General features: G+C 45.5%; 1 protein-coding gene and 2 long non-coding RNA genes across 3 annotated transcripts in view; 2 read left to right on the top strand and 1 right to left on the bottom strand.

Annotated features, from left to right (window-relative positions):
* The window catches only part of LOC118395718 (WW domain-containing oxidoreductase), a 432,897-nt gene that overhangs the window by 378,858 nt on the left and 31,539 nt on the right, over window positions 1-22,500 (top strand). The window lies entirely within an intron of this gene.
* LOC127908246 (uncharacterized) overlaps window positions 1-22,500 on the bottom strand; it is a 464,705-nt gene that overhangs the window by 437,685 nt on the left and 4,520 nt on the right. The gene's annotated exons all lie outside the window — the stretch shown is intronic.
* LOC127908243 (uncharacterized) lies at window positions 5,500-6,992 on the top strand. The gene is made up of 4 exons (XR_008066456.1): window positions 5,500-6,347; window positions 6,417-6,536; window positions 6,594-6,713; window positions 6,886-6,992. It is a non-coding gene; the product is annotated as an uncharacterized LOC127908243 (long non-coding RNA).

The following is a 22,500-nucleotide window of genomic DNA, read 5'->3' as shown; positions in this document are numbered from 1 at the left end:
GTATACCCCAGCCCTAGATAAAGATACTGTAACGTATGAGTATACCCCAGCCCTAGATAAAGATACTGTAACATATGAGTATATCCCAGCCCTAGATAAAGATACTGTAACATATGAGTATACCCCAGCCCTAGATAAAGATACTGTAACATATGAGTATACCCCAGCCCTAGATAAAGATACTGTAACATATGAGTATATCCCAGCCCGAGATGAAGATACTGTAACATATGAGTATACCCCAGTCCTAGATAAAGATACTGTAACATATGAGTATATCCCAGCCCTAGATAAAGATACTGTAACATATGAGTATACCCCAGCCCTAGATAAAGATACTGTAACATATGAGTAGACCCCAGCCCTAGATAAAGATACTGTAACATATGAGTATATCCCAGCCCTAGATAAAGATACTGTAACATATGAGTATACCCCTGCCCTAGATAAAGATACTGTAACATATGAATATACCCCAGCCCTAGATAAAGATACTGTAACATATGAATATACCCCAGCCCTAGATAAAGATACTGTAACATATGAGTATACCCCTGCCCTAGATAAAGATACTGTAACGTATGAGTATATCCCAGCCCTAGATAAAGATACTGTAACATATGAGTATACCCCAGCCCTAGATAAAGATACTGTAACATATGAGTATACCCCAGCCCTAGATAAAGATACTGTAACATATGAGTAGACCCCAGCCCTAGATAAAGATACTGTAACATATGAGTATACCCCAGCCCTAGATAAAGATATTGTAACATATGAGTATACCCCAGCCCTAGATAAAGATACTGTAACAGAAGATAGAGATGAAATCCTACCACAGTAATTTAACATATCTACAGAACAAGATGTATGATAATGTCTATAGTGCATCTCCAGGCAGGAGTCATAACTAAGGAAGTCACTATAGAGCTAACCAATTCACTAACTGCCACTTCTAATACAGCACCATGCCAGGGAGATGCAATCTGATGCCCACTGCTCTCAGACTAGCTGTCCTAACCCATAACGCGTGTGTGTACGCGCCTGCATGCGTGTGTATGCCTGTCGTAACTCATAGCAACCAGCATGGCCATGATGTTGTTTGAAGTGGTAGCTGGAGAAGCTGGTTGTCCATGGCGATAAGACCTCAGAGATGAGGAATCTGATTGGACTAGCAGGTCCTTTGAAACAGCTGTGACTGGCGGTTCGCCACTGGGATGCTAATGAGGGACTAGAGAGGAAGTAAAGCTTTGAACCTGATTGTTCCTGGCGGGAGGGAGGGAGGGAGGGAGAAGGGAGGGGGGTAGAACGTAAGGAAGGAAAGCAGAGAGGAGAGGAGGGAAAGGAGAGAGGAGAGGAGGGAAAGGAGAGAGGAGAGGAGGGAAGGAGAGAGGAGAGGAGGAGGGAAAGGAGAAAGGAGAAGTGGAGTGAAAGGAGAGATAATGAGGGAAAGGAGAGAGGAGAGGAGGGAAAGGACAGAGGAGAGGAGGGAGGGAAAGAGGAGAGGAGGGAAAGCAGAGCAGAGAGGATTGAAAGGAGAGACGAGAGGAGGGAAGGAGAAGAGGAGGGAAAGGAGAAAGGAGAAGTGGAGTGAAAGGAGAGATATTGAGGGAAAGGAGAGAGGAGAGGAGGGAGGGAAAGAGGAGAGGATGGAAAGCAGAGCAGAGAGGAGAGAGAGAGGAGGGAAAGGAGAAAGGAGAGGAGGGAAAGAGGAGAGGATGGAAAGCAGAGCAGAGAGGAGAGAGAGAGGAGGGAAAGGAGAAAGGAGAGGAGGGAAAGAGGAGAGGATGGAAAGCAGAGCAGAGAGGAGAGAGAGAGGAGGGAAAGGAGAAAGGAGAGGAGGGAAAGAGGAGAGGATGGAAAGCAGAGCAGAGAGGAGAGAGACGAGAGGAGGGAAGGAGAAGAGGAGGGAAAGGAGAAAGGAGAGGAGGGAAAGAGGAGAGGATGGAAAGCAGAGCAGAGAGGAGAGAGAGAGGAGGGAAAGGAGAAAGGAGAGGAGGGAAAGGAGAAAGGAGAGGAGGGAAAGAGGAGAGGAGGAAAGCAGAGCAGAGAGGAGAGAGAGAGGAGGGAAAGGAGAAAGGAGAGGAGGGAAAGAGGAGAGGAGGGAAAGCAGAGCAGAGAGGAGAGAGAGAGGAGGGAAAGGAGAAAGGAGAGGAGGGAAAGAGGAGAGGATGGAAAGCAGAGCAGAGAGGAGAGAGAGAGGAGGGAAAGGAGAAAGGAGAGGAGGGAAAGGAGAAAGGAGAGGAGGGAAAGCAGAGAAAGAGGAGGAGTGCAGGAGCAGAGATAGAAAAGGCCTTGCCTGTGCTCCTCTATTGAGCCAATCAGAGGGTAGCTAAAGGCTAAGGCCAGGTTTCTTTGCCATACAACCCTACTTGGCGACCATTATCTGTTTGAGTTTATTTTATTTTTGTTCTACATGATTAAGTCAGATAAAAGGTGCTCTCCCATCTCTGTTTATCTCCACCAGCATCTCTCCTGCACCTTTTTCTCTTTATTTTTCATTTTTACTAAGGGATCATTCCATGTCATTTCAGCAAGCCACGACACCAATTATCTCAGATTGTTCAGAAATCGTTTCAGCCCACACCATTCGAGAACAGATCAGATTAGATCAGCCCAGACTAGATCAATATTAGCATTACTGAAATGTTATTTGGTTAAAATGTATCTCTGATTTCACCCAAACTGGGCATTTTTATTTATAGGATTCATTTAATCTTCAATAAATATAGTACATTACATCTGATTTGAACCAAAATTCTTCCTACCATTGAGAAAGACACCCACGGACCCCCCACATCCTGGACACAAATTAAGCCTAAGAGGACAAACTGAATTGCTTTCATGCAGGACTCGCTTGAATTGTGAGGATGACTGTACAATTTATTGTCATCATGAGCATCATGAGTATATATTGATCGTTTTATTAAATTCCTCATGTCTCACTCATTGTTAGGAAGATGTATGGTCCAAATCAGATGTTAGGTACTATATACAGTATATGAAAGATTAGATGAATCCTATAAATTAAAATGGCCAATTTGGGTGTAATCAATTAGTGTCATTTCTCAGAGATCACATTATATTTTAACTAAATAATGTTTCAGGAATGCTACTCATATCTGTTTCTAACTACAGAAAACATTTCAGAACAATCTCAGATGATGGGTGTACAAATCCTCTTAGTGGTACTTCTTTCAGTGGAGTGACTCTTAAGGCCCAATCTTGGCTGCGATCTCTGTCTCTCTCTGCAGTTGAGTGGTTAAAGTCCACTAGGTGCTTCTCTCCAACTGGTTTGGTCTTGTCCCTGTGTGACAGAGTTTGTTTGGTCTTGTCCCTGTGTGACAGAGTTTGTTTGGTCTTGTCCCTGTGTGACAGAGTCTGTTTGGTCTTGTCCCTGTGTGACAGAGTTTGTTTGGTCTTGTCCCTGTGTGACAGAGTCTGTTTGGTCTTGTCCCTGTGTGACAGAGTTTGTTTGGTCTTGTCCCTGTGTGACAGAGTCTGTTTGGTCTTGTCCCTGTGTGACAGAGTTTGTTTGGTCTTGTCCCTGTGTGACAGAGTTTGTTTGGTCTTGTCCCTGTATGACAGAGTTTGTTTGGTCTTGTCCCTGTGTGACAGAGTCATTCGGAGCCGTGTGTCACCCACCCTGACAGATACTTAACCTCTGCAAGCAGCAGCTCAGCTTGCTGACCCTGGCTGGAGCGAAGGCTGGCTGACACTGGCTGGGGCGAAGGCTGGCTGACACTGGCTGGGGTGAAGGCTGACTGACACTGTGGACTGTATTAAGTGCAGTTTAGGGGATATGCTTTACAGAAAGGAGCCAGGGGATCAGGCTCTTTAGGAGGTGAACACCCTCCAGAGGTCACTACGACACACACACATGCAAACACACACCATAAACACACACAGACACACTTACAGTGCCTTCAGAAAGTATTCACACCCCTTGACTTTTTCCACATGTTGTTGTGATACAGGCTACATTTAAAATGGATAAAATGCTGATTTTTTTTGTCACTGGCCTACACACAATACCGGATAATATTATGTTTATTTTTTACAAATAAAAATGAAAAGCTGAAATGCTTGAGTCAATAAGCATTCAAGCCCTTTGTTATGACCAGTCTAAATAAGTTCATAAGTAAAAATGAGCTTAACAAGTCACATAAGTTGCATGGACTCACTGTGCAATAATAGTATTTAACATGATTTCTGAATGACTACCGAGCAGTGAATTTCAAACACAGATTCAACCACAAAGACCAACATTTTCCAATTTCTTGCGAAGAAGGGCACCTATTGATAGATAGGTCATAAAAAGTAGACATTGAGCATGGGGAAATGTTTAATTACACTTTGGATGGTGTATCAATACACCCAGTCACTACATATATACAGGCGTCCTTCCTAACTCAGTTGCCTGAGAGGAAGGAAACTGTTCAGGGATTCTGTATGTAGCCTCGCTACTTTTATAGCCTCGCTACTGTACAGTCATGGCCAAAATCTCTAGCCTTGTCTAGATCTCTAGCCTTGTACTCGTCAACACTCACACCTGTGTTAACGAGAGAATCACTGACATGATGTCAGCTGGTCCTTTTGTGGCAGGGCTGAAATGCAGTTGAAATGTTTTTTTGAGATTCAGTTCATTTGCATGGCAAAGAGGGACTTTGCAATTAATTGCAATTCATCTGATCACTCGTCATAACATTCTGGAGTATATGCAAATTGACATCATACGAACTGAGGCAGCAAACTTTGTGGAAATTAATATTTGTGTCTCTAAACTTTTGGCCACGACTCTATATAGCCTCGCTACTGTATTTTTTCACTGTCTTTTTACTGTTGTTTTTATTTCTTTACTTACCTATTGTTCACCTAATATTTTTTTTTGCAGTATTGGTTAGAGCCTGGAAGTAAGCATTTCACTGGAAGGTTGTATTCAGCGCACGTGACAAATACACTTTCATTTGATTTCACCATGAGACCAATGGTGACTTTAAAACAGTTACAGAGTTTAATGGCTGTGATAAATGTAGGAGAAAGCTGAGGATGGATCAACAACGTTGTAGTTACTCCATAATACTGACATAATTGACAGAGGGGAACCTTGTGCAGAATAAAAATATTCCAAAACATGCATCCTGTTTGCAACAAGGCACTAAAGTAAAACTGCAATACATTTTGGCATAACAATTAACTTTATGTTTGTGGAAAATCCAATGCAACACATTACTGAGTACCCCTCTTCATATTTTTAAGCATAGTGGTGGCTGCATCATGGAATGGGTATGCTTGTAATTGTTAAGGACTGGGGAGTTTTTCAGCTAAGCACAGGCAAAACACAGGCAAAATCCTATAGGTAAACCTGGTTCAGTCTGCTTTCCACCAGACACTGGGAGATGAATTCACCTTTCAGCAGGATAATAACCTAAAACACAAGGCGTTGCTTACCAGGAGTCAATCACCACCTTCCGGAGACACCTGAAACCCCACCTCTTTAAGGAATACCTAGGATAGGATAAGTAATCCTTCTCACCCCCCCTAAAAGATTTAGATGCACTATTGTAAAGTGGCTGTTCCACTGGATGTCATAAGGTGAATGCACCAATTTGTAAGTCGCTCTGGATAAGAGCGTCTGCTAAATGACTTAAATGTAATGTTAAATGTTACCAAGAAGACAGTGAATATTCCTGGGTGGTTGAGTTAAATTACCATGAAAATCTGACCTGAAAATGCTCTACTTTCCCTCAATTATCAACAGCCAAGTTGACAGCTTGTATAATTTTTTAGAGAATAATGGGCATATGTTGCACAATCCAGGTGTGGAAAGCTCTTAGAGACTTACCCAGAAAGACTCAATCGGTGCCAAAGGTGTTTCTACAAAGTATTGACTCAGGGGTATGAATACTTTGCAAAAATATCTAAAAACATGTTTTCACTTTTCCTTCAAAGGGATTGTGTGTAGATTGCTAAGAAAAACATATATTTAATCCATTTTGAATTCAGTCTGTAAATCAACAAAAGGTGGTAGGCGTCAAGGGGTATGAATACTTTCTGAAGGTACTGTAAGTTAGAGAGAGAGAGAGAGAAAGTCAGGCTGGATACATCCTGCTTTTGTTCCAGAGAGATAAGGTTGTTGTGGAGGGATAGGGAGACGTGGAGGAGTGGCTGTTCCCTTTTAACAGCAGGTCCTTTGGTTTAAATGCGGACTGTGAGTCCTAGCCTCTCTATAACCTCCTCTCCTCCTCTCCTCCTCTCCCCAGGGAGGTTTTATCTGTCCATTTCCTCTCCTCCTCTCCCCAGGGAGGTTTTATCTGTCCATTTCCTCTCCTCCTCTCCCCAGGGAGGTTTTATCTGTCCATTTCCTCTCCTCCTCTCCCCACCTCCTCTTCTCCTCTCCTCCTCTCCCCAGGGAGGTTTTATCTGTCCATTTCCTCTCCTCCTCTCCCCAGGGAGGTTTTATCTGTCCATTTCCTCTCCTCCTCTCCCCAGGGAGGTTTTATCTGTCCATTTCCTCTCCTCCTCTCCCCAGGGAGGTTTTCCTCTCCTCCTCTCCCCATCTGTCCATTTCCTCTCCTCCTCTCCCCAGGGAGGTTTTATCTGTCCATTTCCTCTCCTCCTCTCCCCAGGGAGGTTTTATCTGTCCATTTCCTCTCCTCCTCTCCCCAGGGAGGTTTTATCTGTCCATTTCCTCTCCTCCTCTCCCCAGGGAGGTTTTATCTGTCCATTTCCCTCTCCTCCTCTCCCCCCCAGGGAGGTTTTATCTGTCCATTTCCTCTCCTCCTCTCCCTCAGGGAGGTTTTATCTGTCCATTTCCCTCCTCCCCCAGGGAGGTTTTATCTCCTCAGGGGTTTTAGGTTTTCCTCTCCTCCTCTCCCCAGGGAGGTTTTATCTGTCCATTTCCTCTCCTCCTCTCCCCAGGGAGGTTTTATCTGTCCATTTCCTCTCCTCCTCTCCCCAGGGAGGTTTTATCTGTCCATTTCCTCTCCTCCAGGCCGGTGGGACGTGTTAATGGCACCATGTTCCCTGTCACTCCCACAGTTAAATGGAAACCGACCATGAAAGTATGGCTACTCTGCTCAGGGCTGGATGGCTCCATACACCATGCCCTTGTTCTCAGCTCTCACACACACACACACACACACACACACACACACACACACACACACACACACACACACACACACACACACACACACACACACACACACACACACACACACACACACACACACACACACACACACACACACACACACACACACACACACACAGAGAGAGAGTTGAACACAAACACACAGTCAGGCCTCAATCTGCAAGTGTAATATCCCCATTAGACAGTATCAATCACATTTATTGATAAATATACAGAAACCCAGCCTAAAACCCCAAACAGCAAACAATGCAGATGTAAAAGCACGGTGGCTAGGAAAAACTCCCTAGAAAGGCCAGAACCTAGGAAGAAACCTAGAGAGGAACCAGGCTCTGAGGGGTGGCCAGTCCTCTTCTGGCTGGTCCAGGTGGAGATTATAACAGAACATGGCCAAGATGTTCAAACATTCATAGATGACCAGCAGGATCAGATAATAATAATCACAGTGGTTGTAGAGGGTGCAACAGGTCAGCACCTCGGGAGAAAATGGCTTTTCATAGCCAATTATTCAGAGTTAGAGACAGCAGGTGCGGTAGAGAGAGAGTCCAAAACAGCAGGTCCGGGACAAGGTAGCACATCCAGTGAACAGGTCAGGGTTCCATAGCCTTAGGCAGAACAGTTGAAACTGGAGAACGACCATGTGGACTGGGGACAGCAAGGAGTCATCAGGCCAGGTCCTCCGGGAGGGGAGGGAGAGGCAAGGTCCCAGGGCTCAGGTCCTCCGGGAGGGGAGGGGGATGGAGAGAAAGAGAATTAGAGAGAGCATACTTAAATTCACACAGGACATCGGATAAGACAGGAGAAATAGTCCAGATATAGTCGTCTGACCCTAGCCCCCGACACATAAACTACTGCCGCACAGTAGAGCTGTTTATGTGGCAGATACACATCAAGGATACTAGTGTTGCACTGCACGGTAAACCGATACTTTAGTACTTTTTCGATACTAGAACAGGAAAAACAGTTTGGTATTCAAATTTTTGTGACTTTCATTACTTCTGTCAAATGTGTTTCACGTATCTGTCTATCGACTTTCCTTGCTAGTTTACAGCTGAAACATCAATTCAGTGCCCCAGTACTTACTTTATTATACTATAATGCAAGATATGGTGATTTCAATGCTGATTGCCACCAAAAACCTTATTCTTTCACTTAATTGGTCTCCTTCACGTCTCTCCCTCAGCCAAAGATGATATCTTGCCTCATTGAACTGAGGTCTCTGACAGGCCACACCCCTTTTGGCTTGTGAATGATGTCATTACTGGTCAGTGACCAGTCAATACTGTTGCCTACTGTACCACTGTGCATGTGCTACCTGATTGGCTGTTTTAGCCATTTGGCACAGGGCAGTGTAAAAACAAATTAGATGGTCTCCCCACTCTCATCCTCCTCTCCCTCTCTCCTCCTCACTCATCCCTTTCCTTCACTCCCCTGCTCACCAGTACATATGCTCACACACCTGGCCTGTGTCGTTACCTGTTTACAAATGACCAGTGATTTTTGCTTGGTTCTCTATTCTCTCTCTCTTTCTCTCCGTGTCATAATTATGCCTTTGAGTTCATGTTTGGTTCTTACACTCCTCTGTTTCAAACATATCATCACAGACACCTTCTATGTCTCCCTCTGTCTGTCTTGACTTTATCTCTCTCTCTTTCTGTCTCTCTCACATAGCTTCTTCTAAAAGCTGTGTGTGTGTGTCTTGTGTGTCTTGTGTGTCTGTGTGTCTGTGTGTCTGTCTGTCTGTCTGTCTGTCTGTCTGTCTGTCTGTCTGTCTGTCTGTCTGTCTGTCTGTCTGGGGGCTAATGGTCTCCAGTGAGAACGGCAGGCTGAAGATTTATGCCACAAATTAGTGAAATGTGATCAAACAGTCTCCCAGTTAATCACACAGGACCCGTGCCTGTCCCTACTTTATCTGCAGACATAATTACACCCTCCCGTTCCTCTGACAGCCCAACGCATGGATGGTGGGGGGTGTGTGTGTGGAGACGTTGTCACCGTGATAAATGCCTAGGGTGACAGGGGGAGCGGAGAGAGTGTTTTAAACATGTACTCACTTAACACCCCCCCACTTGTGAACGCTCGCCTCACCTTGAACAGTCGCAGCAAATGGTCCTAGTGAATGCTCTTCCTAAACTCTTCCTGCCATGTGACAGATAAGCCAAAAGCCATGTTTCTGAAAAACATAGTTGTGAGACATCACGGAGAGATGTGAGTGGAGCCTCTCTTATTTCTCTCTCTCTCTGTGACAGTCATTTAAACAGCTGTTTATGCAGAGCTTTTAATATCAATAAGAGGCAAGCAGCCAGGCGGTTTCTAAACACACACACGCAGGCTGGAAATCAGCAGTCTCCATCTCGCTGCTATGACAGGGTAGGTAATTATGTTGGAGTGTGTGTGTTTTGAAAGTGTTCATGCTGTTTGCTGGGTGAAAAATGATAATCGGGTGATTTTTAAGTGCTATATCTGCTGCCTGCGTCGCTAATGAAAAATACTTTTAATCCAGTTTGGAGGAGGAGAGGATGAGTAAATGTGAGGAGAAGGGGCTCGTGAAAGGAGGAACAGAGGCGGAGTTGGGAGTGTGTGTGTGTGTGTGTGTGTGTGTGTGTGTGTGTGTGTGTGTGTGTGTGTGTGTGTGTGTGTGTGTGTGTGTGTGTGTGTGTGTGTGTGTGTGTGTGTGTGTGTGTGTGTGTGTGTGTCAAAGGAAAGCCTTGGCATGAGCCCTGAGCTCAGCAATTAGAAGATGCGTTTGGAATACTGCTCTCTCTGAAATTGAGACTGAAATTGGAGTCTCTGGTCTCGGAATCCAGCAAACCTCTAGTCTACAGTGTGTGTTGCCTCTTCTATTATCATATAGCTCACTGACTGTCTTCATCTATACCTTCCCATCTTTAGCAGGCAGCTCATTAGCAAGTAAGTTTCTGTATTTCATATTGCAGCATACTTACCGTAATCTAAATACAGTCTCGACACCCAGCACAATGTTGTACAATTTACTGTATTATACTGGAAAAAAAGAAATGCTACTGTTATCGTAATTAGGAGAGGCTTTTAGAATACATGTTTCTCTATCTCGCTCTTTCTCTCTCTGTCTCTAACTCTATCTCTCTCTTTCTATATCTCTATCTCGCTCTATCTATCTCTCTCTACATTACACATACAGAAGTTTCAAAACAATAACAGATATATACAGTGTTGTAACAATGTACAAATGGTTAAATGTACAAATGGCTATCTCTCTATCTCTCTCAAACACTCTTATGCGAGTCTGCAGGCAATGCTATTGTCTGAACTAGTAGGGTCAGGTGTGTGTATGTGTGTCTGTGTCTGTGTGTCTGTGTGGCACAATCCCTGGAAATAAGTCATTTTCCACTTGTTTATGTTTCATCACATTGCAGTTCAGCAGCTGTTTCAACAGACGTTCTTCTACGAGAACCATGTTGTAAGCCTTTTTCCTGAGGCAGGTTTTTATATGCCACAGTTTATGATAGTCTACATGTCTACATGTCTACATGATAGTTTATGATAGTCTACATGTCTACATGATAGTTTATGATAGTCTACATGATAGTTTATGATAGTCTACGTGTCTACATGATAGTTTATGATAGTCTACATGTCTACATGATAGTTTATGATAATCTACATGTCTACATGATAGTTTATGATAGTCTACATGTCTACATGATAGTTTATGATAGTCTACATGTCTACATGATAGTTTATGATAGTCTACATGACAGTTTATGATAGTCTACATGTCTACATGATAGTTTATGATAGTCTACATGTCTATATGACAGTTTATGATAGTCTACATGTCTACATGATAGTTTATGATAGTCTACATGTCTACATGTCTACATGACAGTTTATGATAGTCTACATGATAGTTTATGATAGTCTACATGTCTACATGATTGTCTACATTACAGTTTATGATAGTCTACATGTCTACATGATAGTTTATGATAGTCCACATGTCTACATGACAGTTTATGATAGTCTACATGTCTACATGATAGTTTATGATAGTCTACATGTCTACATGACAGTTTATGATAGTCTACATGTCTACATGATAGTTTATGATAGTCTACATGTCTACATGACAGTTTATGATAGTCTACATGTCTACATGATAGTTTATGATAGTCTACATGTCTACATGATAGTTTATGATAGTCTACATGTCTACATGATAGTTTATGATAGTCTACATGTCTACATGACAGTTTATGATAGTCTACATGTCTACATGTCTACATGATAGTTTATGATAGTCTACATGTCTACATGATAGTTTATGATAGTCTACATGTCTACATGTCTACATGATAGTTTATGATAGTCTACATGTCTACATGATAGTTTATGATAGTCTACATGATAGTTTATGATAGTCTACATGTCTACATGTCTACATGATACTTTATGATAGTCTACATGACAGTTTATGATAGTCTACATGTCTACATGTCTACATGACAGTTTATGATAGTCTACATGTCTACATGACAGTTTATGATAGTCTACATGTCTACATGATAGTTTATGATAGTCTACATGCTAAACGTTTAGCGATGACACACCTGACACTAGACAGCGTGATTTGTGAGAAGTAACTTAGCCCTGATTGTTCACAAAGTCCCTTGTGCCATATTTATACACCAGTTACTCTAAGTCCTAGCGGTGGGGATATTTGTTCCTGCTCTTAAATATGCCTTTATATTCAGGAATAACAAATATGTATAGTGGATCAATCATAAAAGGGTACTACAGGCTGGCTTTTATAAAATATCTGTCTTTGATAGTGGTCCATAGTATTCTTGTCTGTGTGTGTTTTAATAGTATAATCATGATAAGTCATGGCAGGCAAACAGATGAATGTCCATTTTACCTTCATTTAACCAGGCAACTCTATTAAAAGGATAATGTGAGATTCAGGCAATAAAGCAGTTTTTCTACTTACCCAGAGTCAGATTAACACTTGGACACCATTTTGATATCTGCCTCTGAGATACGGTAGCGTGTTTCCAGTCATTGCGCTAACGATAGTTAGCATTGGCCCGCAGAACTACCTCTTCCTTCATACTGCACGCAGAGACATGAAAATGGTGTCCATGAGTTCATCAAAGACCACTTCATTGACAGAATCTCACAGTACCCCTTTAATAAAAGATTTGTATTTACAATGACGACCATGTTAACATGTCCAATATCACAGACACATACACTGTTTGATGGTTCTCTGTGTGGGGGATGACAGGTTGTTGTGAGGGTCTCGGGCCGTCTCCCAACACTGTGTGTGTTTGGGTCGTGTCCTGCTCTCTCACCCCTCACCCGACCTCTGACCCCAGTCCGTCAGCAACCAGACAGGAGCACAGAGCTGACAGCTCCCCAGACTGACCTCTCAACCTACACACGACTACCAGACATAGAGAGATCGGGAAGAAAAACATGTCCTCTCGCTGGTGTTTGTGGTTTTGTCTGTCCTCATCGTAGATAAAGAAATATCTCTTATATCCACCACACTGAACAAATATCTCTTATATCCACCACACTGAACAAATATCTCTTATATCCACCACACTGAACAAATATCTCTTATATCCACCACACTAACCGTGTGTGTGTGGTGACAGCACACCTGATGTTTCCACTAACCGTATGTGTGTGTGCTGACTGCACACCTGATGTTTCCACTAACCGTGTGTGTGTGTGTGTGCTGACTGCACACCTGATGTTTCCACTAACCGTATGTGTGTGTGCTGACTGCACACCTGATGTTTCCACTAACTGTGTGTGTGTGTGTGCTGACTGCACACCTGATGTTTCCACTAACCGTGTGTGTGTGTGCTGACTGCACACCTGATGTTTCCACTAACCGTGTGTGTGTGTGCTGACTGCACACCTGATGTTTCCACTAACCGTGTGTGTGTGTGTGCTGACTGCACACCTGATGTTTCCACTAACCGTGTGTGTGTGTGGTGACTGCACACCTGATGTTTCCACTAACCGTGTGTGTGTGACTGCACACTGACTGCACACCTGATGTTTCCACTGCACCCTGTGTGTGTGTGTGTGTGCTGACTGCACACCTGATGTTTCCACTAACCGTGTGTGTGTGCTGACTGCACACCTGATGTTTCCACTAACCGTGTGTGTGTGTGGTGACTGCACACCTGATGTTTCCACTAACCGTGTGTGTGTGTGGTGACTGCACACCTGATGTTTCCACTAACTGTGTGTGTGTGTGCTGACTGCACACCTGATGTTTCCACTAACCGTGTGTGTGTGTGCTGACTGCACACCTGATGTTTCCACTAACCGTGTGTGTGTGTGGTGACTGCACACCTGATGTTTCCACTAACCGTGTGTGTGTGTGTGACTGCACACCTGATGTTTCCACTAACTGTGTGTGTGTGTGCTGACTGCACACCTGATGTTTCCACTAACCGTGTGTGTGTGTGCTGACTGCACACCTGATGTTTCCACTAACCGTGTGTGTGTGTGTGGTGACTGCACACCTGATGTTTCCACTAACTGTGTGTGTGTGCTGACTGCACACCTGATGTTTCCACTAACCGTGTGTGTGTGTGTGGTGACTGCACACCTGATGTTTCCACTAACTGTGTGTGTGTGTGTGTGACTGCACACCTGATGTTTCCACTAACCGTGTGTGTGTGACTGCACACCTGATGTGTGTGTGTGTGACTGCACACCTGATGTTTCCACTAACCGTGTGTGTGTGTGCTGACTGCACACCTGATGTTTCCACTAACTGTGTGTGTGTGTGTGTGTGTGCTGACTGCACACCTGATGTTTCCACTAACCGTGTGTGTGTGTGCTGACTGCACACCTGATGTTTCCACTAACCGTGTGTGTGTGTGCTGACTGCACACCTGATGTTTCCACTAACCGTGTGTGTGTGTGCTGACTGCACACCTGATGTTTCCACTAACCGTGTGTGTGTGTGGTGACTGCACACCTGATGTTTCCACTAACTGTGTGTGTGTGTGGTGACTGCACACCTGATGTTTCCACTAACCGTGTGTGTGTGTGGTGACTGCACACCTGATGTTTCCACTAACTGTGTGTGTGTGCTGACTGCACACCTGATGTTTCCACTAACCGTGTGTGTGTGTGGTGACTGCACACCTGATGTTTCCACTAACCGTGTGTGTGTGTGGTGACTGCACACCTGATGTTTCCACTAACTGTGTGTGTGTGTGGTGACTGCACACCTGATGTTTCCACTAACCGTGTGTGTGTGTGGTGACTGCACACCTGATGTTTCCACTAACTGTGTGTGTGTGTGCTGACTGCACACCTGATGTTTCCACTAACCGTGTGTGTGTGTGCTGACTGCACACCTGATGTTTCCACTAACCGTGTGTGTGTGTGGTGACTGCACACCTGATGTTTCCACTAACTGTGTGTGTGTGTGGTGACTGCACACCTGATGTTTCCACTAACCGTGTGTGTGTGTGGTGACTGCACACCTGATGTTTCCACTAACTGTGTGTGTGTGTGGTGACTGCACACCTGATGTTTCCACTAACCGTGTGTGTGTGTGCTGACTGCACACCTGATGTTTCCACTAACTGTGTGTGTGTGTGCTGACTGCACACCTGATGTTTCCACTAACCGTGTGTGTGTGTGGTGACTGCACACCTGATGTTTCCACTAACTGTGTGTGTGTGTGGTGACTGCACACCTGATGTTTCCACTAACTGTGTGTGTGTGTGCTGACTGCACACCTGATGTTTCCACTAACTGTTTCCACTGTGTGTGTGTGTGTGGTGACTGCACACCTGATGTTTCCACTAACCTTGTGTGTGTGTGCTGACTGCACACCTGATGTTTCCACTAACCGTGTGTGTGTGTTTCCACTAACCGTGTGTGACTGCACACCTGATGTTTCCACTAACTGTGTGTGTGTGTGTGTGTGTGTGTGTGCTGACTGCACACCTGATGTTTCCACTAACCGTGTGTGTGTGTGCTGACTGCACACCTGATGTTTCCACTAACCGTGTGTGTGTGTGCTGACTGCACACCTGATGTTTCCACTAACCGTGTGTGTGTGTGTGTGTGTGTGCTGACTGCACACCTGATGTTTCCACTAACTGTGTGTGTGTGTGCTGACTGCACACCTGATGTTTCCACTAACCGTGTGTGTGTGTGGTGACAGCACACCTGATGTTTCCACTAACCATGTGTGTGTGTGTGTGTGTGTGTGTGTGTGACTGCACACCTGATGTTTCCACTAACCGTGTGTGTGTGTGACTGTGTGTGTGTGTGTGTGTGTGTGACTGTGTGTGTGTGTGTGTGTGTGCTGACTGCACACCTGATGTTTCCACTAACCGTGTGTGTGTGTGCTGACTGCACACCTGATGTTTCCACTAACTGTGTGTGTGTGTGCTGACTGCACACCTGATGTTTCCACTAACCGTGTGTGTGTGTGTGTGTGCTGACTGCACACCTGATGTTTCCACTAACTGTGTGTGTGTGTGTGCTGACTGCACACCTGATGTTTCCACTAACCTTGTGTGTGTGTGGTGACAGCACACCTGATGTTTCCACTAACCGTGTGTGTGTGTGGTGACTGCACACCTGATGTTTCCACTAACCGTGTGTGTGTGTGTGTGTGTGTGTGTGTGTGTGTGCTGACTGCACACCTGATGTTTCCACTAACCGTGTGTGTGTGTGGTGACTGCACACCTGATGTTTCCACTAACTGTGTGTGTGTGTGGTGACTGCACACCTGATGTTTCCACTAACCGTGTGTGTGTGTGCTGACTGCACACCTGATGTTTCCACTAACCGTGTGTGTGTGTGCTGACTGCACACCTGATGTTTCCACTAACCGTGTGTGTGTGTGCTGACTGCACACCTGATGTTTCCACTAACCGTGTGTGTGTGTGCTGACTGCACACCTGATGTTTCCACTAACCGTGTGTGTGTGTGCTGACTGCACACCTGATGTTTCCACTAACCGTGTGTGTGTGTGTGTGTGTGCTGACTGCACACCTGATGTTTCCACTAACCGTGTGTGTGTGTGTGCTGACTGCACACCTGATGTTTCCACTAACTGTGTGTGTGTGTGCTGACTGCACACCTGATGTTTCCACTAACCGTGTGTGTGTGTGCTGACTGCACACCTGATGTTTCCACTAACCGTGTGTGTGTGTGGTGACTGCACACCTGATGTTTCCACTAACCGTGTGTGTGTGTGCTGACTGCACACCTGATGTTTCCACTAACCGTGTGTGTGTGTGCTGACTGCACACCTGATGTTTCCACTAACCGTGTGTGTGTGTGTGTGTGTGTGTGTGTGTGTGCTGACTGCACACCTGATGTTTCCACTAACCGTGTGTGTGTGTGGTGACTGCACACCTGATGTTTCCACTAACCGTGTGTGTGTGTGCTGACTGCACACCTGATGTTTCCACTAACCGTGTGTGTGTGTGTGACTGCACACCTGATGTGTGTGTGTGTGTGTGTGCTGACTGCACACCTGATGTTTCCACTAACCGTGTGTGTGTGTGCTGACTGCACACCTGATGTTTCCACTAACCGTGTGTGTGTGTGTGTGTGTGTGTGTGTGTGTGTGGTGACTGCACACCTGATGTTTCCACTAACCGTGTGTGTGTGTGTGTGTGTGTGTGTGTGTGTGTGTGTGTGTGTGCACACCTGATGTTTCCACTAACCGTGTGTGTGTGCTGACTGCACACCTGATGTTTCCACTAACCGTGTGTGTGTGTGTGTGACTGCACACCTGATGTTTCCACTGTGTGTGTGTGTGTGTGTGTGTGTGTGTGTGTGTGTGCTGACTGCACACCTGATGTTTCCACTAACCGTGTGTGTGTGTGACTGCACACCTGATGTGTGTGTGTGTGTGTGTGTGACTGTGTGTGTGTGTGTGTGTGTGCTGACTGCACACCTGATGTTTCCACTAACTGTGTATGTGTGTGCTGACTGCACACCTGATGTTTCCACTAACCTTGTGTGTGTGTGTGTGCTGACTGCACACCTGATGTTTCCACTAACTGTGTGTGTGTGTGCTGACTGCACACCTGATGTTTCCACTAACTGTGTGTGTGTGTGCTGACTGCACACCTGATGTTTCCACTAACCTTGTGTGTGTGTGTGTGCTGACTGCACACCTGATGTTTCCACTAACTGTGTGTGTGTGCTGACTGCACACCTGATGTTTCCACTAACCTGTGTGTGTGTGTGTGTGACTGCACACCTGATGTTTCCACTAACTGTTTATGTGTGTGCTGACTGCACACCTGATGTTTCCACTAACCTTGTGTGTGTGTGTGCTGACAGCACACCTGATGTTTCCACTAACTGTGTGTGTGTGTGCTGACTGCACACCTGATGTTTCCACTAACTGTGTGTGTGTGTGCTGACTGCACACCTGATGTTTCCACTAACCGTGTGTGTGTGTGCTGACTGCACACCTGATGTTTCCACTAACCGTGTGTGTGTGTGTGGTGACTGCACACCTGATGTTTCCACTAACTGTGTGTGTGTGTGCTGACTGCACACCTGATGTTTCCACTAACCGTGTGTGTGTGTGCTGACTGCACACCTGATGTTTCCACTAACCGTGTGTGTGTGTGGTGACTGCACACCTGATGTTTCCACTAACCGTGTGTGTGTGTGCTGACTGCACACCTGATGTTTCCACTAACTGTGTGTGTGTGTGCTGACTGCACACCTGATGTTTCCACTAACCGTGTGTGTGTGTGCTGACTGCACACCTGATGTTTCCACTAACCGTGTGTGTGTGTGTGTGTGTGTGTGACTGCACACCTGATGTTTCCACTAACCGTGTGTGTGTGTGTGTGTGTGTGTGTGTGTGTGTGTGTGCTGACTGCACACCTGATGTTTCCACTAACCGTGTGTGTGTGTGTGTGTGCTGACTGCACACCTGATGTTTCCACTAACCGTGTGTGTGTGTGTGTGCTGACTGCACACCTGATGTTTCCACTAACCGTGTGTGTGTGTGTGTGTGTGTGTGTGTGTGTGTGTGCTGACTGCACACCTGATGTTTCCACTAACCGTGTGTGTGTGTGTGTGTGGTGACTGCACACCTGATGTTTCCACTAACCGTGTGTGTGTGTGGTGACTGCACACCTGATGTTTCCACTAACCGTGTGTGTGTGTGTGTGTGCTGACTGCACACCTGATGTTTCCACTAACCGTGTGTGTGTGCTGACTGCACACCTGATGTTTCCACTAACCGTGTGTGTGTGTGCTGACTGCACACCTGATGTTTCCACTAACCGTGTGTGTGTGTGTGTGTGCTGACTGCACACCTGATGTTTCCACTAACTGTGTGTGTGTGTGTGCTGACTGCACACCTGATGTTTCCACTAACCGTGTGTGTGTGGTGACAGCACACCTGATGTTTCCACTAACTGTGTGTGTGTGTGTGTGGTGACTGCACACCTGATGTTTCCACTAACTGTGTGTGTGTGTGTGTGTGTGTGACTGCACACCTGATGTTTCCACTAACTGTGTGTGTGTGTGTGTGTGTGCTGACTGCACACCTGATGTTTCCACTAACCGTGTGTGTGTGTGTGTGTGTGTGACTGCACACCTGATGTTTCCACTAACCGTGTGTGTGTGTGGTGACTGCACACCTGATGTTTCCACTAACCGTGTGTGTGTGTGTGTGTGTGCTGACTGCACACCTGATGTTTCCACTAACCGTGTGTGTGTGTGCTGACTGCACACCTGATGTTTCCACTAACCATGTGTGTGTGTGTGTGTGTGTGTGTGTGCTGACTGCACACCTGATGTTTCCACTAACCGTGTGTGTGTGTGCTGACTGCACACCTGATGTTTCCACTAACCGTGTGTGTGTGTGCTGACTGCACACCTGATGTTTCCACTAACTGTGTGTGTGTGTGCTGACTGCACACCTGATGTTTCCACTAACCTTGTGTGTGTGTGCTGACTGCACACCTGATGTTTCCACTAACCGTGTGTGTGTGTGCTGACTGCACACCTGATGTTTCCACTAACTGTGTGTGTGTGTGTGCTGACTGCACACCTGATGTTTCCACTAACTGTGTGTGTGTGTGCTGACTGCACACCTGATGTTTCCACTAACTGTGTGTGTGTGTGTGTGACTGCACACCTGATGTTTCCACTAACCGTGTGTGTGTGTGTGTGTGCTGACTGCACACCTGATGTTTCCACTAACTGTGTGTGTGTGTGTGTGTGTGTGCTGACTGCACACCTGATGTTTCCACTAACCGTGTGTGTGTGTGTGTGTGTGTGTGCTGACTGCACACCTGATGTTTCCACTAACTGTGTGTGTGTGTGCTGACTGCACACCTGATGTTTCCACTAACCGTGTGTGTGTGTGCTGACTGCACACCTGATGTTTCCACTAACCGTGTGTGTGTGTGTGCTGACTGCACACCTGATGTTTCCACTAACCGTGTGTGTGTGTGTGTGCTGACTGCACACCTGATGTTTCCACTAACCGTGTGTGTGTGTGTGTGTGTGTGCTGACTGCACACCTGATGTTTCCACTAACCGTGTGTGTGTTGTCTGACTGCACAACTGAGGTTTCCACTAACCGTGTGTGTGTGCTGACTGCACACCTTGGTTTCCACTAACCGTGTGTGTGTGTGCTGACTGCACACCTGAGGTTTCCACTAACCGTGTGTGTGTGTGTGCTGACAGCACAATATATCTCTGTACGCTCAGAGAGAGACGGTGAAAAGAGACAGAGAGAGACAGAGACAGAGAGAGAGACTGTGAGAAAGAGACACCTGAAAGAGAGACGGTGAGAAAGAGACAGAGAGAGACAGAGACAGAAAGACAGTGAAAGAGAGAGACAGAGAGAGAGACAGTGAGACAGAGAGAGAGACAGTGAGACAGAGAGAGAGAGAGAGAGACAGTGAGACAGAGAGAGAGAGAGAGAGAGATGTTTCCACAGTGAGAGAGAGACAGTGACACCTGAGAGACAGTGAGAGACAGTGAGACAGAGAGAGACACAGAGAGAGAGTTTCCAGTGAGACAGAGAGAGAGAGAGAGACACAGAGAGAGACACACAGAGAGAGAGACAGAGAGAGAGAGAGAGAGAGAGAGAGAGAGAGAGAGAGAGAGAGACACCTGAGACAGAACCGTGTGAGAGAGAGACAGAAAGAGAGAACCGGTGAGAGTGACAGAGACAGACAGAGAGAGAGAGAGAGAGAGAGACAGACAGACAGAGAGAGAGAGAGAGAGACAGTGAGACAGACACCTGAGAGAACAGAGACAGAGAGAGAGAGACGGTGAGAAAGAGACAGAGAGAGAGACAGGAAGAGCGACGTTGAGAGAGACAGAGACAGAGACCGAAAGAGAGACAGAGAGAGAGAGAGAGAGAGGGCAAGAGTGACAGACAGAGTGACAGAGAGAGAGACAGTGAAAGAGAGAGAGAGAGCAAGAGAGACAGACAGAGAGACAGTGAAAGAGAGAGAGAGAGAGCAAGAGAGACAGAGAGACAGACAGAGAGAGACAGTGAAAGAGAGAGAGCAAGAGAGACAGAGAGACAGACAGAGTGAGAGAGAGAAAGAGACAAAGAGAGAGAGAGAGAGAGAGAGAGAGAGAGAGAGAGACAGACAGACAGACAGACAGACAGACAGACAGACAGACAGACAGACAGAGAAACGGACCGAGATAGAGAGACATTGCCCTTTACGGTTGTGAGGTCTGGGGTCCGCTCACCAACCAAGACTTCACAAAATGGGACAAACACCAAATTGAGAGACTGCATACAGAATTCTGCAAAAATATCCTCCTTGTACAACGTAAAACACCAAATAATGCATGCAGAGCAGAATTAGGCCTGATACCCACTAATTATCAAAATCCAGAAAAGAGCTGTTAAATTCTACAACCAGCTAAAAGGAAGCGATTCCCAAACCTTCCATAACCAAGCCATCACCTACAGAGATGAACCTGGAGAAGAGTCTTCTAAGCAAGCTGGTCCTGGGGCTCTGTTCACAAACACACACACACCCCACAGAGCCCCAGGACAGGAGCACAATTACACACAACCAAATCACGAGAAAACAAAAAGATAATTACTTGGCACATTGGAAAGAATTAACAAAAAACAGAGCAAACTATAATGCTATTTGGACCTAAACAGAGAGTACACAGTGGCAGAATACCTGTCCACTGTGACTGACCCAAACCTAAGGAAAGCTTTGACTATGTACAGACTTAGTGAGCATAGCCTTGCTATTGAGAAAGGCCGTCAGACAGACCTGGCTCTCAAGAGAAGACAGGCTATGTGCACACTGGCCACAAAATGAGGTGGAAACTGAGCTGCACTTCCTAACCTCCTGTCCAACGTATGACCATATTAGAGATACATATTTCCCTCAGATTACACAGATCCACAAAGAATTTGAAAACAAATCCAATTTTGATAAACTCCCATATCTACTGGTGGAAATTCCACAGTGTGCCATCACAGCAGCAATATTTGTGACCTGTTGCCACAAGAAAAGGGCAACCAGTGAAGAACAAACACCATTGTAAATACAACCCATATTTATGCTTATTTATTTTCCCTTGTGTTCTTTAACCATTTGTACATTTTTACAACACTATATATATATATATATATGTATAATATGACATTTGTAATGCCTTTATTGTTTTGAAATTTCTCTATGTGTAGTGTTTACTGTTAATTTTGATTGTTTATTTCACTTTTGTATATTATCTACCTCACTTGCTTTGGCAATGTTAACACATGTTTCCCTTGCCAATAAAGCCCTTGAATTTAATTGAATTGTGTGAGAGAGAGAGAGACAGACAGACAGAGAGAGAGACAGACAGAGAGACAGACCGAGAGAGAGAGCGAGAGAGAGAGAGAGAGACAGACAGAGCTATCTGATACACAGCAGGTTTCAACTAGAGGCAGAACAGGGAAGTAGTAGGCAGATCTTGAACCTGGGCAATGGAGGTCAGACTTGACCTGAGGGGACATGGCTGGCTGTATTACTGAACCCTACTGGCCTTCTGAGGTCTAACACACACACACAGCAACCCAATCCCCCAGAGAGCTCCACAGGGCTGTAGAGACATAGTCCCACACCTCTGACTCTCAGATCCTATTTAACAATGTTAGTGTTATTTAGCTACTCCCTGCTCCCCCAGACCTAGTTATATACCTGCTTATTCTTTAAACCCCTATTTCTGTCCCTACTACTGTATGCAGGTGTCATCTATCCAAGGGTGTGGGGTGTGTAAGATGTGTTTTAATACAGAGGGTGTGTGGTGTGTAAGATGTGTTTTAATACAGAGGGTGTGGGGTGTGTAAG

Source organism: Oncorhynchus keta, chromosome 17, assembly GCF_023373465.1.
Source record: "Oncorhynchus keta strain PuntledgeMale-10-30-2019 chromosome 17, Oket_V2, whole genome shotgun sequence".
NCBI lineage: Eukaryota > Metazoa > Chordata > Actinopteri > Salmoniformes > Salmonidae > Oncorhynchus > Oncorhynchus keta.
Note: the sequence above shows the minus strand (reverse complement) of the source record. Positions and strands in the feature narration are given on the sequence as shown.